This window comes from Chelonoidis abingdonii, chromosome 5, assembly GCF_003597395.2.
Source record: "Chelonoidis abingdonii isolate Lonesome George chromosome 5, CheloAbing_2.0, whole genome shotgun sequence".
Taxonomy (NCBI): Eukaryota; Metazoa; Chordata; order Testudines; family Testudinidae; genus Chelonoidis; species Chelonoidis abingdonii.
This window is the reverse complement of record NC_133773.1, coordinates 763,420-774,553: the sequence shown is the minus strand read 5'-3', so window position 1 is coordinate 774,553 and position 11,134 is coordinate 763,420. Positions and strand designations below refer to the sequence as shown.

At 47.4% G+C, this 11,134-nt stretch overlaps 1 protein-coding gene across 1 annotated transcript in view; it reads left to right on the top strand.

The window, feature by feature from the left end:
- Positions 1–11,134, top strand: part of LOC142046878 (uncharacterized) — a 783,739-nt gene that overhangs the window by 714,954 nt on the left and 57,651 nt on the right. The gene's annotated exons all lie outside the window — the stretch shown is intronic.

The following is an 11,134-nucleotide window of genomic DNA, read 5'->3' as shown; positions in this document are numbered from 1 at the left end:
GCTTCAGCCAAGAATGCAAATACTTTTCAGAGACTGCTGTGGACTGTGGGATAGCTGGAGTCCTCAGGACCCTCTCCCTCCCTCCATGAGCGTCATTTGAGTCTCTGGCTTCCCGTTACGCTTGTTCGCAGCACTGTGTAGCCTGAGATTTTTTTCGACGCTTTGGCATTTCATGTTCTGTAACGGAGCTTGATAGAACAGATTTGTCTCCCATTACGCGAGCAGATCCAGTATCTCCGTACGGTCCATGCTGGAGCTCTTTGATTTGGGACTGCATCGCCGCGCCATCTGATCAGACTACATGCTGGGCAAACAGGAAATTGTAATTCAGAAGTTCGCGGGGCTTTTCTTGTTTACCTGCCCGCCTGCATCCGAGTTCAGATTGCTGTCCGAGCAGTCAGTGGTGCACTGTGGATTACCGCCTGAGGCAATAACGTCATTTCCGTCCACACTAACCTAATCCTGATTATTTAATCGATTTTAGCGCTACTCCTCTAGTCTGGGAGGAGTACAGAAATGATATTAAAGTGCTCTTTATATTGATATAAGAGCGTCTGCTTAGTGTGGACGCGGTAAAGTGTTAAATCGATTTAACGCTGTTTAAAATCGATTTAAACGCGTTAGTGTAGACCAGGCCTTAGTGCACCTCTCTCCTTAGGCATTTCTACTGGCTAACTGGACCTGGTCGTAGCTTCCCTCCCTGTTCCCAGTAAAGCTTCACTTCAGTACCAGGCAAATTGGTTGAAACTATCGTAAAGAACAAAATTGTCAGACACATAGATGAACATAATTTGTTGGGAAATCGTCAACATGATTTTTGTAACGGGAAATCATGCCTCACCAATCTACTAGAATTCTTTGAGGGGGTCAACAAGCATGTGGACAAAGGAGATCCAGAGGATATAGTGTATTTAGATTTTCAGAAAGCTTTTGACAAGCTCCCTCACCAAATGCTCTTAAGCAAAATAAACAATCCTGGGATAAGAGGGAAGGTTCTCCCATGGATTGGTAACTGGTAAAGAGATAGAAACAAAGGGTAGGAATAAATGGTCCGTTTTCAGAATGGAGAGAGGTAAATCGTGGTGTCCCCCAGGGATCTGTACTGGCCCCAGTCCTATTTAACATATTTATAAATGATCTGGAAAAAGGGGTAAACAGGGAGGTGGCAAAATTTGCAGAGGATATATAACTACTCAAGATAGTTGAGTCCCAGGCAGACTACGGAGAGCTACAAAAGATCTCACAAAACTGGGTGACTGGGCAACACAATGGCAGATAAAATTTAATGTTGATAAATGCAAAGTAATGCACATTGGAAAACATAATCCTAACTATACATATACAATGATGGGGTCTAAATTAGCTGTTACCACTCAAGAAAGAGATCTCAGAGTCATTGTGGATAGTTCTTTGAAATCATCCACTCAATTTGCAGCAGCAGTCAGAAAAGCAAACAGAATGTTGGGAATCATCAAGAAAGGGATAGATAATAAGACAGAAAATATCATGTTGCCTCTACATAAATCCATGGTACACCCACACCCTGAATACTGCATGCAGATGTGGTCGCCCCATCTCAAAAAAATATATTGGAACTGGAAAAGGTTCAGATAAGGGCAACAAAAATTATTAGGGGTACAGAACGGCTTCTGTGTGAGGAGAGATTAATAAGACTGGGATTTTTAGCTTGGAAAAGAGACTACTGGGGAGACATGATAGTGGTCTATGTATAAAATCATGAGTGGTGCGGAGAAAGTAAATAAGGAAGTGTTATTTACTCCTTCTCATAATACAAGAACAAGGGGACATCAAATGAAGTTAATAGGTAGCAGGGTTAAAATAAACACAAGAAAGTATTTTTTCACACAACTCACAGTCAATCTCTGGAACTCCTTTCCAGAGCGTGTTGTGAAGGCCAATACTATAACGGGGTTCAAAAGGGAGCCAGATAGATTCATGGAGGATAGGTCCATCAATGGCTATTAGCCAGGATGGGCAGGGATGGTGTCCCTAGGCTCTGTTTGCCAGAAGCCGGGACTGGGTAACAGGATGGATCACTGATGATAACCTTTATGTTCACTCCCTTTGGGGCACCTGCCATTGACCACTGTCAGAGGACAGGATACTGGGCTTGATGGACCTTTGGTCTGACCCGATATGGCCATTCTTATGTTCAGGAGGCAAAGGGGTTGTCCAGAGTTGAGGAGATGGACTGGGATGGAGTTAGGAGGGTTGTTGTTGGGCTGAAAGCAGAGTCATGAGGAGGCTGCAGAGGGCTGGAAGGAAAAGGCTAGATCACAAGGGGGAGAAGATTACACATGGGAGACAGTGTCGCAGGTGGTTCTGGGTAAACATTGTCACTCATTCCTTCCTCTGTGAAAGCAATGGCAGACAATCATTTCGTGCCCTTTTTCCCTGGATTGCCCTGGGAGACGCCATAGCACAGCAACCATGGAGCCCGTTCAGCATTTTTTGACTGTCACCGTATGTCTACTGGATGTTGCTAACAGACGTGGTACTGCAGCGCTACATAGCAGCATTCATTTGCCTTTGCAAGACAGAAGAGATGGTTTTCAGTTGTTCTGTACTGTCTGCCATACCATTGTAAATTGGCAATGAGATGACAGTTATCAGTCATTCTGTACTGTCTGCTGCTGTCATGGGTGTCCCTGGCTGAGGTCGGCCAGGGGCGCAAAGACAAAAATTGGAAGGACCCCGTTATATTCCTCCCTTAGTATGAAAAAATAGAGTCAGTCGCCTAGAATATGGGGCAAATGTACTACAGAACGTGTACCAGAGAGCACAGTCCTCCATGTCAGATCCCGCAGAAATGACTGAGCTACAGCCATTCTAGGGGGTGCTCTGCAACAACCCACCGTTGCTTCCCTCTTCCCCAACCCTCCTGGGCTACCGTGGCAGTGTCCCCTCATTTGTGAATGAATAATAAAGATGCAGGATATGAAACACTGATTTGTAGTGAGATAAAATGAAGGGAGGAAGCCCCAGCTGCCATGATAGTCCAGGCAGGACATTAAAAGGTGCAGGGGAGAGGCCAGCTCCGCCTGCTATGATAGTCCAGCCAGTACGAATCTTTTCTTTACACAGGAAAGGAGGGGTTGATGAAGCTCAGCCTCCAGTTGCTCTGATGAAGACGGTTACCAGCCATTGCCTAATCTAGCCGACCCAGGAATCATCTATTGTTAACGGTGCCCCAGCCGACCACTGAGCGAGGAGGCACTCAGGTGATGAAGTTGACAAGTCGAGATACACGCTTGGTATCCGGTCACGAGACTATGCAGCCAGGGGCAGGGAAGGAAGAGGATGCTGCTGTTCACTGCCGCCTGCACTCGTGTCTACCAGCAGCATGCAGTAGACATAGTGATATTGAAAATAGTCAAGAAGATTTTTTTCCCTTTTCTTTCACGGTGGAGGAGGGGGTAATTAACGAGCTATATCCTGAACCACCCGCACAATGTGTTTGACCCTACAGGCATTGGGAGCTCAGCCAAGAATGCAAAACTTTTCGGGACTGCTGGGACTGTGGGAATGCTGGAGTCCTCAGTCCCCTCCCCCTCTATGAGCATCCATTTGATTCTTTGGCTTCCGTTATGCTTGTCACGCAGCACTGTGCTGTGGACCTGATTATATGCCTGGAGATGTTTTCAAATGCTTTGGCATTCGTCTTCTGTAACGGAGCTCTGATAGAACAGATTTGTCTCCCCATGCAGCAGTCGATCCCGTATCTCCCGCACGGTCCATGCTGGAGCTCTTTTGGATTGGGACTGCATCGCCACCCGCTGACAAGCTCCACACTGGGCAAACAGGAATGAAATTCAAAAGCTCGCAGGGCTTTTTCTGTCTACCTGTGCCACTGCATCCGAGTTCAGATTGCTTTCCAGAGCGGTCCACAGTGGTGCACGTGGGACCGCCCGGAGGCCAATACCGTCGATTTGTGGCCACACTAACCCTAATCCGATATGGTAATCCATTTCAGTGCTACTCCTCTCATCCGGGGAGGATACAGAAACCGATTTAAAGAGCCCTTTATATGATATAAGGGCCTGTTGCGTGGACAGGTCAGCGTTAAATCAGTTTAACACTGTTAAAATGGTTTAAACGCTTAGTTAGACCAGGCCTTAGAAGACTAACACATTTATTTGGGTTTAAGCTTTTGTGGCTGTAACCCACTTCACATCAGATGCAGGGAGTGGAAATTACAGTAGGCAGGTAAAATATACAAATACATGAAAAAATGGGACTTTACCTATCAGCTCTCTGAGCTTACCAAATCCACTTGCTGAAATCCATTGTCTCTATTTGCTGTACTCCCTTTACCTTCCTTAGAATTGCGAACCTCTAGATTTCATGAACACGTACACCCAAGCTACTTCCACATTCAAATTCTCAGTGATTCCCCCTATTTGTTAAAATCAAGTCTAGAACACGCTTCCCCCAGTAGGTTTTTCAACCTTCTGACAATAAAAAGTTGTCTACAATGCAGTCCAAGAATTTTTGGATAGTCTGTGCCCGCTGTGTTATTTCCCCACATATATCTGGATAGTTGAAGTCCCCTATCACCCATCAGATCTGTGCTGGATGATGTTGGTTAGTTGTTTAAAAAAAGCCTCATCCACTTCTTCCACCTGGTTAGGTGGCCTGTATTAGACCCCTAACATGACATCACCCTTGTTTTTTACCCCTTTTAGGCTAACCCAGAGACTCTCAACACTTCCATCTATGTCCATCTCCACCTCAGTCCAAGTGTGTATGTTTTTAATATATAAGGCAACACCTCCTCCCTTTTTCCCCTGTCTATCCTTCCTGAGCAAGCTGTACCCATCCACACCAACATTCCAATCATGTGTATTATCCCACCAAGTTTCAGTGATGCCAACAATGTCATAGTTGTATTTATTTATTAGCACTTCCAGTTCTTCCTGCTTACTACCCATACTTCTCGCATTTGTATATAGGCATCTAAGATCCTGATTTGATCTTGCGTCTCAGTTTTGCCCTGACCCTCCCTTCCACCTCCGTCCCCCTCAGAAGAGAGTCACCACTACCTTACGTTTCCTATTTTCAGTGGTGGCAGCAGACCTCCCAGCCTTAGGGGTACGAGGCTTCCCCTCTACCATAGGGGGTGATTCCTTCTCTCCTGTATCAAGCAGAGTATAACAGTTACCTATTACCATGGCAGGAGGGTTTGAAGCAGGGGTGGAGCACTGCCTGCTGCCAGAAGTAACCAGCTGCCAGTGTCCATCCTGAGCCATCTCCTCCTCCACCAGTGGTGTGTCAGCAGTCCTGTGTACTGGGACAGCTACCTCAGCTGTCTCCACATGGACACTGTCCGGGAATTGCTCATGGATCAGGATGCTCTTCAACCTAGCCACCTCCTCCTGTAGCTGTCCCACCTGCTGCCTGAGAGATTCTACCAGTAGGCACCTTTCACATTGGATGGTCTCCCCAGCCTGGGTATCAGTAAGTGGAAATTGCAAGTTACAGTCCCTGCAAAACCACACCAGGATGAGGGTAGAAGCATCCATGCCCAAGCGCTCTGTTTGGCTACAGGGGCAGGTTTATAGTCATAGATTCATAGATTCATAGACTCTAGAACTGGAAGGGACCTCGAGAGGTCATAGAGTCCAGTCCCCTGCCCTCATGGCAGGACCAAATACTGTCTAGACCATCTCTGATAGACATTTGGTGGAGGAGATGGAAGCAGTGCTGGCACAGGTGTTGTGGGTCTTCCTAACCATCGTAAGCCTCCCTCTGTCAAACTCCCTCTCAAATTCCCAGGTCTGCAGTCCCTTGTCCACTTCACTCCCTAATGGGGCATTAAGGTTTGTAGTGTTTGAATTTTTTGCCTCCCCACAGCTTCCCCACTCCGGCTGAGGTACCTACGGGCCTGGATACAGCACCACACACTGTACAGCTTTTACATTAGCCTGGCTGGCTGTAGAAGAAAACAGTTCTGGTGATGCTTGGCAGCCCTGTTTGATTTTGTAACAGTGCCCTTGCCTAGTGCAGATATGTCCTATTGCACTTTCTGAAACATTGTAGAAAAGGAACCACCTCTACATGGCCAACAAAGGCATTTTTGGCATCAGTTCAGATTTCTTGTTGAGAACTGTTATTATGATTGGGGAGTACTTGTGGAACCTTAGAGACTAACAAATTCATTTGGGCATAATTTTATGTCCCAAATAAATGTGTTAGTCTCAAGGTGCCACAAGCACTTCTCATTCTTTTTGCTGATATAGACTAACGTGGCTACCACTCTGAAATCTGTTATCATGATGGGTCATTTTCCTAGCACTGATATGAGTTACCATGTCCCTCCCATTGTCCTGATGGGAGGCGTTGTCAATGACCTGGGGAGAAGCTTATAAATGTTCCTAAGAGAGCAAAGGTAGCTTCTTATAATCTCTGCAGAGGCGCTTCATGGGGCGGGGTCAGTAAGACTGCAATGAGGACCTTTGGACTAAAAGGGTTTCTGAGGAACGAGGCACAATGAGACAAACACATTGAGAAGGATGTTTTGGTGACAGGGAACTGGTTCTTACTCTCACAAGAAGAAGCATGGCTGCTTCAGATCCTGTACAGTCCATTAAAGGTAACACTACTTGTCCCATTTGTTTGGATTTGTTTCAAGACCCGGTGACTAGTGACTGTGGACACAGCTTCTGCAAAGACTGTATCCTTCAGCACTGCGAGGGAGAGAGCAACATCACCTGTCCTCAGTGCAAAACCAGGTTCCCAAGGAGAAATTTAAGGGCAAACAGGGAACTTAGGAATATTGTGGAATCTGTTCCCCAATTATTAAAAACAAAGGAAGAACCTGACAGAGGAATTCAGTGTGAGACACACCGAGAGCCTTTGAAACTCTACTGTAAAGAGGATCAAATTCTCCTCTGTGTGGTGTGTGAAAGATCCCAGGTTCACCGAGTCCACACCGTGGTGCCCAGGGATGAGGCTGCTCAGGAGCTCAGGGTAGGCAACATAATTTATCTTTATTAATTAAAGTGTTGGGGAGGGGACATGTTTTTTCCTATTAATATAAGAGACTCTTTTTCAAAATGAGGCCATTTGCACAAATGCATGTAACTAGTGCAACGGTTCTCCAGCTGTGGGCTAGCATCCCAAAGTGGGTCACAACCCCATTTTAATGGGGTCACCAGGGCTGGCTTAAACTTGCTGAGGCCCAGGGCTGAAGGCCAAACCTCACTTCCCAGGACCAAAGCTGAACCCTGAGAGCTTCAGCATGGTGTGGCCTGGGCTGTGGGTGAACAGCTGGCTTGGGGAGGCAAGCCCCGCCCCTTCCGTGCCCACCAGAGCCCACCCAATGCTCATTGTAGCCATTGGCCCCTGCCCCACACTCCCAACCCTTCCCACTGTGAGCACTGGCTGGCCCCTGCCCAAGGATAGCATGCCCACCACGGACTGCCAGGTTGCCAGGCATTGTAGGCCTTAGCCCTGCATCCCCAGCCTTCCTGGCCACCCCTTCCCCCTCCAGCTGCCCGCCCCAAGCCAAGAGCAGCCTGCTGCATGCAGGTAAGAGGGGGCCTGACCTGGGGTGGAGTGTGGATGGGGCCACCCATGTCTGTTTGGGTACGTAATGCCTTCTCTTGCATTCATTACCTGCTGCCAGTGGATGGCCGGGCTCAAGTTACAGGCCCCCTGCCCGAGGCTGAAAGCCTTTGGATTCTGCTTTATTCCCCTGCCCAGGGTGGTGGGGGTCAGGCTTTGCCCTCCTCCCCACGCCCAGGGCGGTGGAGCTTGGGAGGGCTTTGGCTTTGGTTCCTCGTTCTGGGATCATGTTGTAATTTTTGGTGTCAGAAGGGGGTGGCAGTGCAGTGAAGTGTGAGAGCCCTTGTACTGGTACACACCTTCATTTCCATGGGCAGTTACCAAGATTCACATGCACAAATGGTGATTTAGCTGTGCACATATATAACTTGTGTGCACATCACAGGCGTGTGCACAGGGTGTGCCGGGTGTGGCCAGACACACACTAATGCAGGGCAGAGCTCTGGGGGGGCAAGGCTGCGTGCTCACGCGAGGCAGCATGTCTGGTTCCGCGCTGAGCCAAAGCTGCTAGGATCCTCATGGTTAGAGGGGCCGGGGGGTTGGATAAGGGACAGGGGCAGGGGCAGTCAGGGGACAGGGTGTGCCCATGCTCCACAGTTCGGCAACGTGGGATGGGGCGCTCTTAGGTCAGAGGCAGCTGCCTTCTCCCCGCCTCCAGCATCCCTGCATGCAGCGGAGCCTCGGCAGAGGCAGGCAAGCTCTGCAAGCTGCCTCCATCCCCCGTCCCAGAGCTGAGCTGGTTCCCAGCTCATTTGCCAGGAACCCTGGCCAATGGGAGCTGGGGGGAGCAGTGCCAGAGCTGCCTGACCAGGCCTCTGAAGCAGGGATGGGGAGGGAGCTGCTGGCAGAGAGAGCAGCAGGAGTCTGTCACTGATGGGGGGGGGGGCATTATGGGGGCAGACTAACAGATGGGGCCAGGGGCAGGAGAAAGGAGCAGCGATGGGCACACTGGGGCTGGCATAAAATACACAATACAGAGGGGGCTTACTGAGCTGGGGGGTATAGCAACACTCCCTTCCCCCACAGACCAGACCCAGGCTGCAGCTGGCTCTGTCCATCACTCCCCCCCCCCACCCCACAGAGACCCATACAACCCTCTGCCCCCCTGGAAGATCCCCACCAGCCCCTGTGCCCCCATCACCCCTCTCCAGAGAGCCCCCCCACATGGAAGATGTGCAGATTTTTATTTCTGTGGGCCAAACCATGTAGAAATGTAAATGTCAGAGCTAGAAAAGCTCTGCAAGGCTAAGGGTCCCTCAGGAAATTGTCCTCAAGTCATTCATTCTTCTGGGCATTCCATTCTATTGTTCCTTCCTACAGCGATAGAGATCAGTGTCTCCACCCACAGGGGAGATGCAGAAAACTGGGCCAAGCCTGCAGCCACTCTGCCTGTGCCCTTGCTCTCTGTCTGCTCCCTCTACCAGCCCCTTTGGTCTCCCTGGGATTGCCCCTCCTATTACTCCCTCTGAGTCTTCTTTCTCTGGAGCTTCTCATGAAGTAAAGTTGTCATGACAGGTTCTTATCTCTGTAATGTATTTAATTTTGATGTATTTATTAAGTGTTAATTAATGCACTATGGGAAGCCCCTTCAGCTCTCTTTATAAATTTATCCTCTTCTTTCCATAGGTTTTGCCTATAGGGTTTTCTGCAGCCCTAGGGCAGCCAGCAATAACATTTGCGCCTTTGCAATGGGGTGAAGGCAGGGGACCATGAGATCCCTATTTATGTGATTTGCAAGAAGTGTTATCATTACTGAGGGTACCAAATGTGTTTAAAGTGCCTTGTAAAATCCAAAAGCAAGCTCATTTTCATTTCTTGTATAATAATCTCATACACACTATACACACATTTTTCATTAATCCTCTGAGTTGATTTTATTAATTATTAAGTCCATAACACCTGGTGAGCAACATCTCATTCTCTAGGGCAGGAAGATGAAGAAACCTTAATCTGTTTTGGTCAATTTGGGTTAGCTCATTAACTGGTTAAAGATAAAGATCATGAAAATTGACTGCATCATTGTATGTGCCTGGTTATCACTGCAGCAAAAATTTGGCATTTTGTGTCATTTTTTAAGTTTGTATTTTTAAGTAATATTTAGTTAATTTAAAAAAAATAAGTTTAGTTACGTTTTATTTTCTTAGTTTGATGAATAAAAATAATGGCTCTTATGACTGAGTATTCAATAAATGTTCACCTTTAAAAAATAAAATAATTAATATTCCCTGGGTGCACACCCTAATGAAATGTGCTGCGCATGCCTATGGTGCGCATGGAAACGTTACATGATTTATCAGCACGGCCCTGTGAGCTACTGGATTCAGAATGAGGGTGTGATTGAGGATTCCTATATCCTATCCTGGATCTGCTACTGACTTGATGTTTGACCATGGAGCACTTGCACTGCACTTCTCTTTCCTCATCTATACACTGGAGGCAGTGAGATTTACATACACCTGTGAGGTTTAACTAGGTAATGTCTGTAAATTGTATTGTAACCATGAAGTCTCATTAGGGAATCAGTGACAGGGTTTAAACAGGAATCTTCCGGCTCCCAGTCTAGTAATCTTTGCCTTGGCCACCCTTTAAGGGGAGACAACCCCCTGCCCCTCCCCCCAGCCTGCCAAACAACCAACCCAAAATGTCCACAGACCACAATTAATTCCTGAGCTCCTTGGCTGTTTAGAGCAGCTCTTCACCGTGCAGTTAAATCAGCACACATGTATGCACACTTACTCTGTCAATCATCATTTATCATTTCAGTCCCTCCATTTTATTGCTCAGACTTCCTGCATTTGAGTACAAGCATCTCCGCTATTTCCCACTGAACTCACTCAGCACTTACCTGACTGCTGCACCAATCAGTGTTTGTTTCCTCTTTCTCCTTGCTCTTACCTTGTGGTGTTCCATCATCACTTACAGTAACTTCAGTTAGCTGATTTTCCTCGTCCTATGCACTGAAGCCAGATATGAAGATTTCATGAGTCTCTTCCAGTCTTTTCTCCTCATCTCCTAGCATAAAGCCCTTCTTATTAATCACGCCAGAAGAGTAATACCCCAGTTAGTCAAACGGAGTCCATGAATTGAAAAGAATCTTTCTGCAAATGCCTCCCAATAATTGATCACCCAAAAACTTCCTCATAGCACCAATCCTTGAGCTATCTGTAGACCTTCATTATCTTGTGACAGGTTCCCCCTTCTCTAGAGACCAGAAATATTCTGCTAAAGCTCAATTACGACTCTTACCCAGCTAAGCACAGTCATCCTTGATCCAACCCAGTGTCATTTGTTCCAATGTGTAGCACAGTCAGTGGATTTTTACCACTCCCATCAGGATCCTTTTCAACCTCATGTCCACATCTCATATCGTTCATCCTGGCAAACAACACGCTCTTCTGTTTTCTGGATCCAGTCTGGTGACAGACCTGTCGATTCTTGTCCCTGATCACAGGGACCTGCTGGCAGGGCCGGCTTTAGGAAGTGCAGGGCCCAATTCGAACATTTTCGGCTGGGCCTCAGCAGGGATGACTTAAAAAAAAAAAAAAAA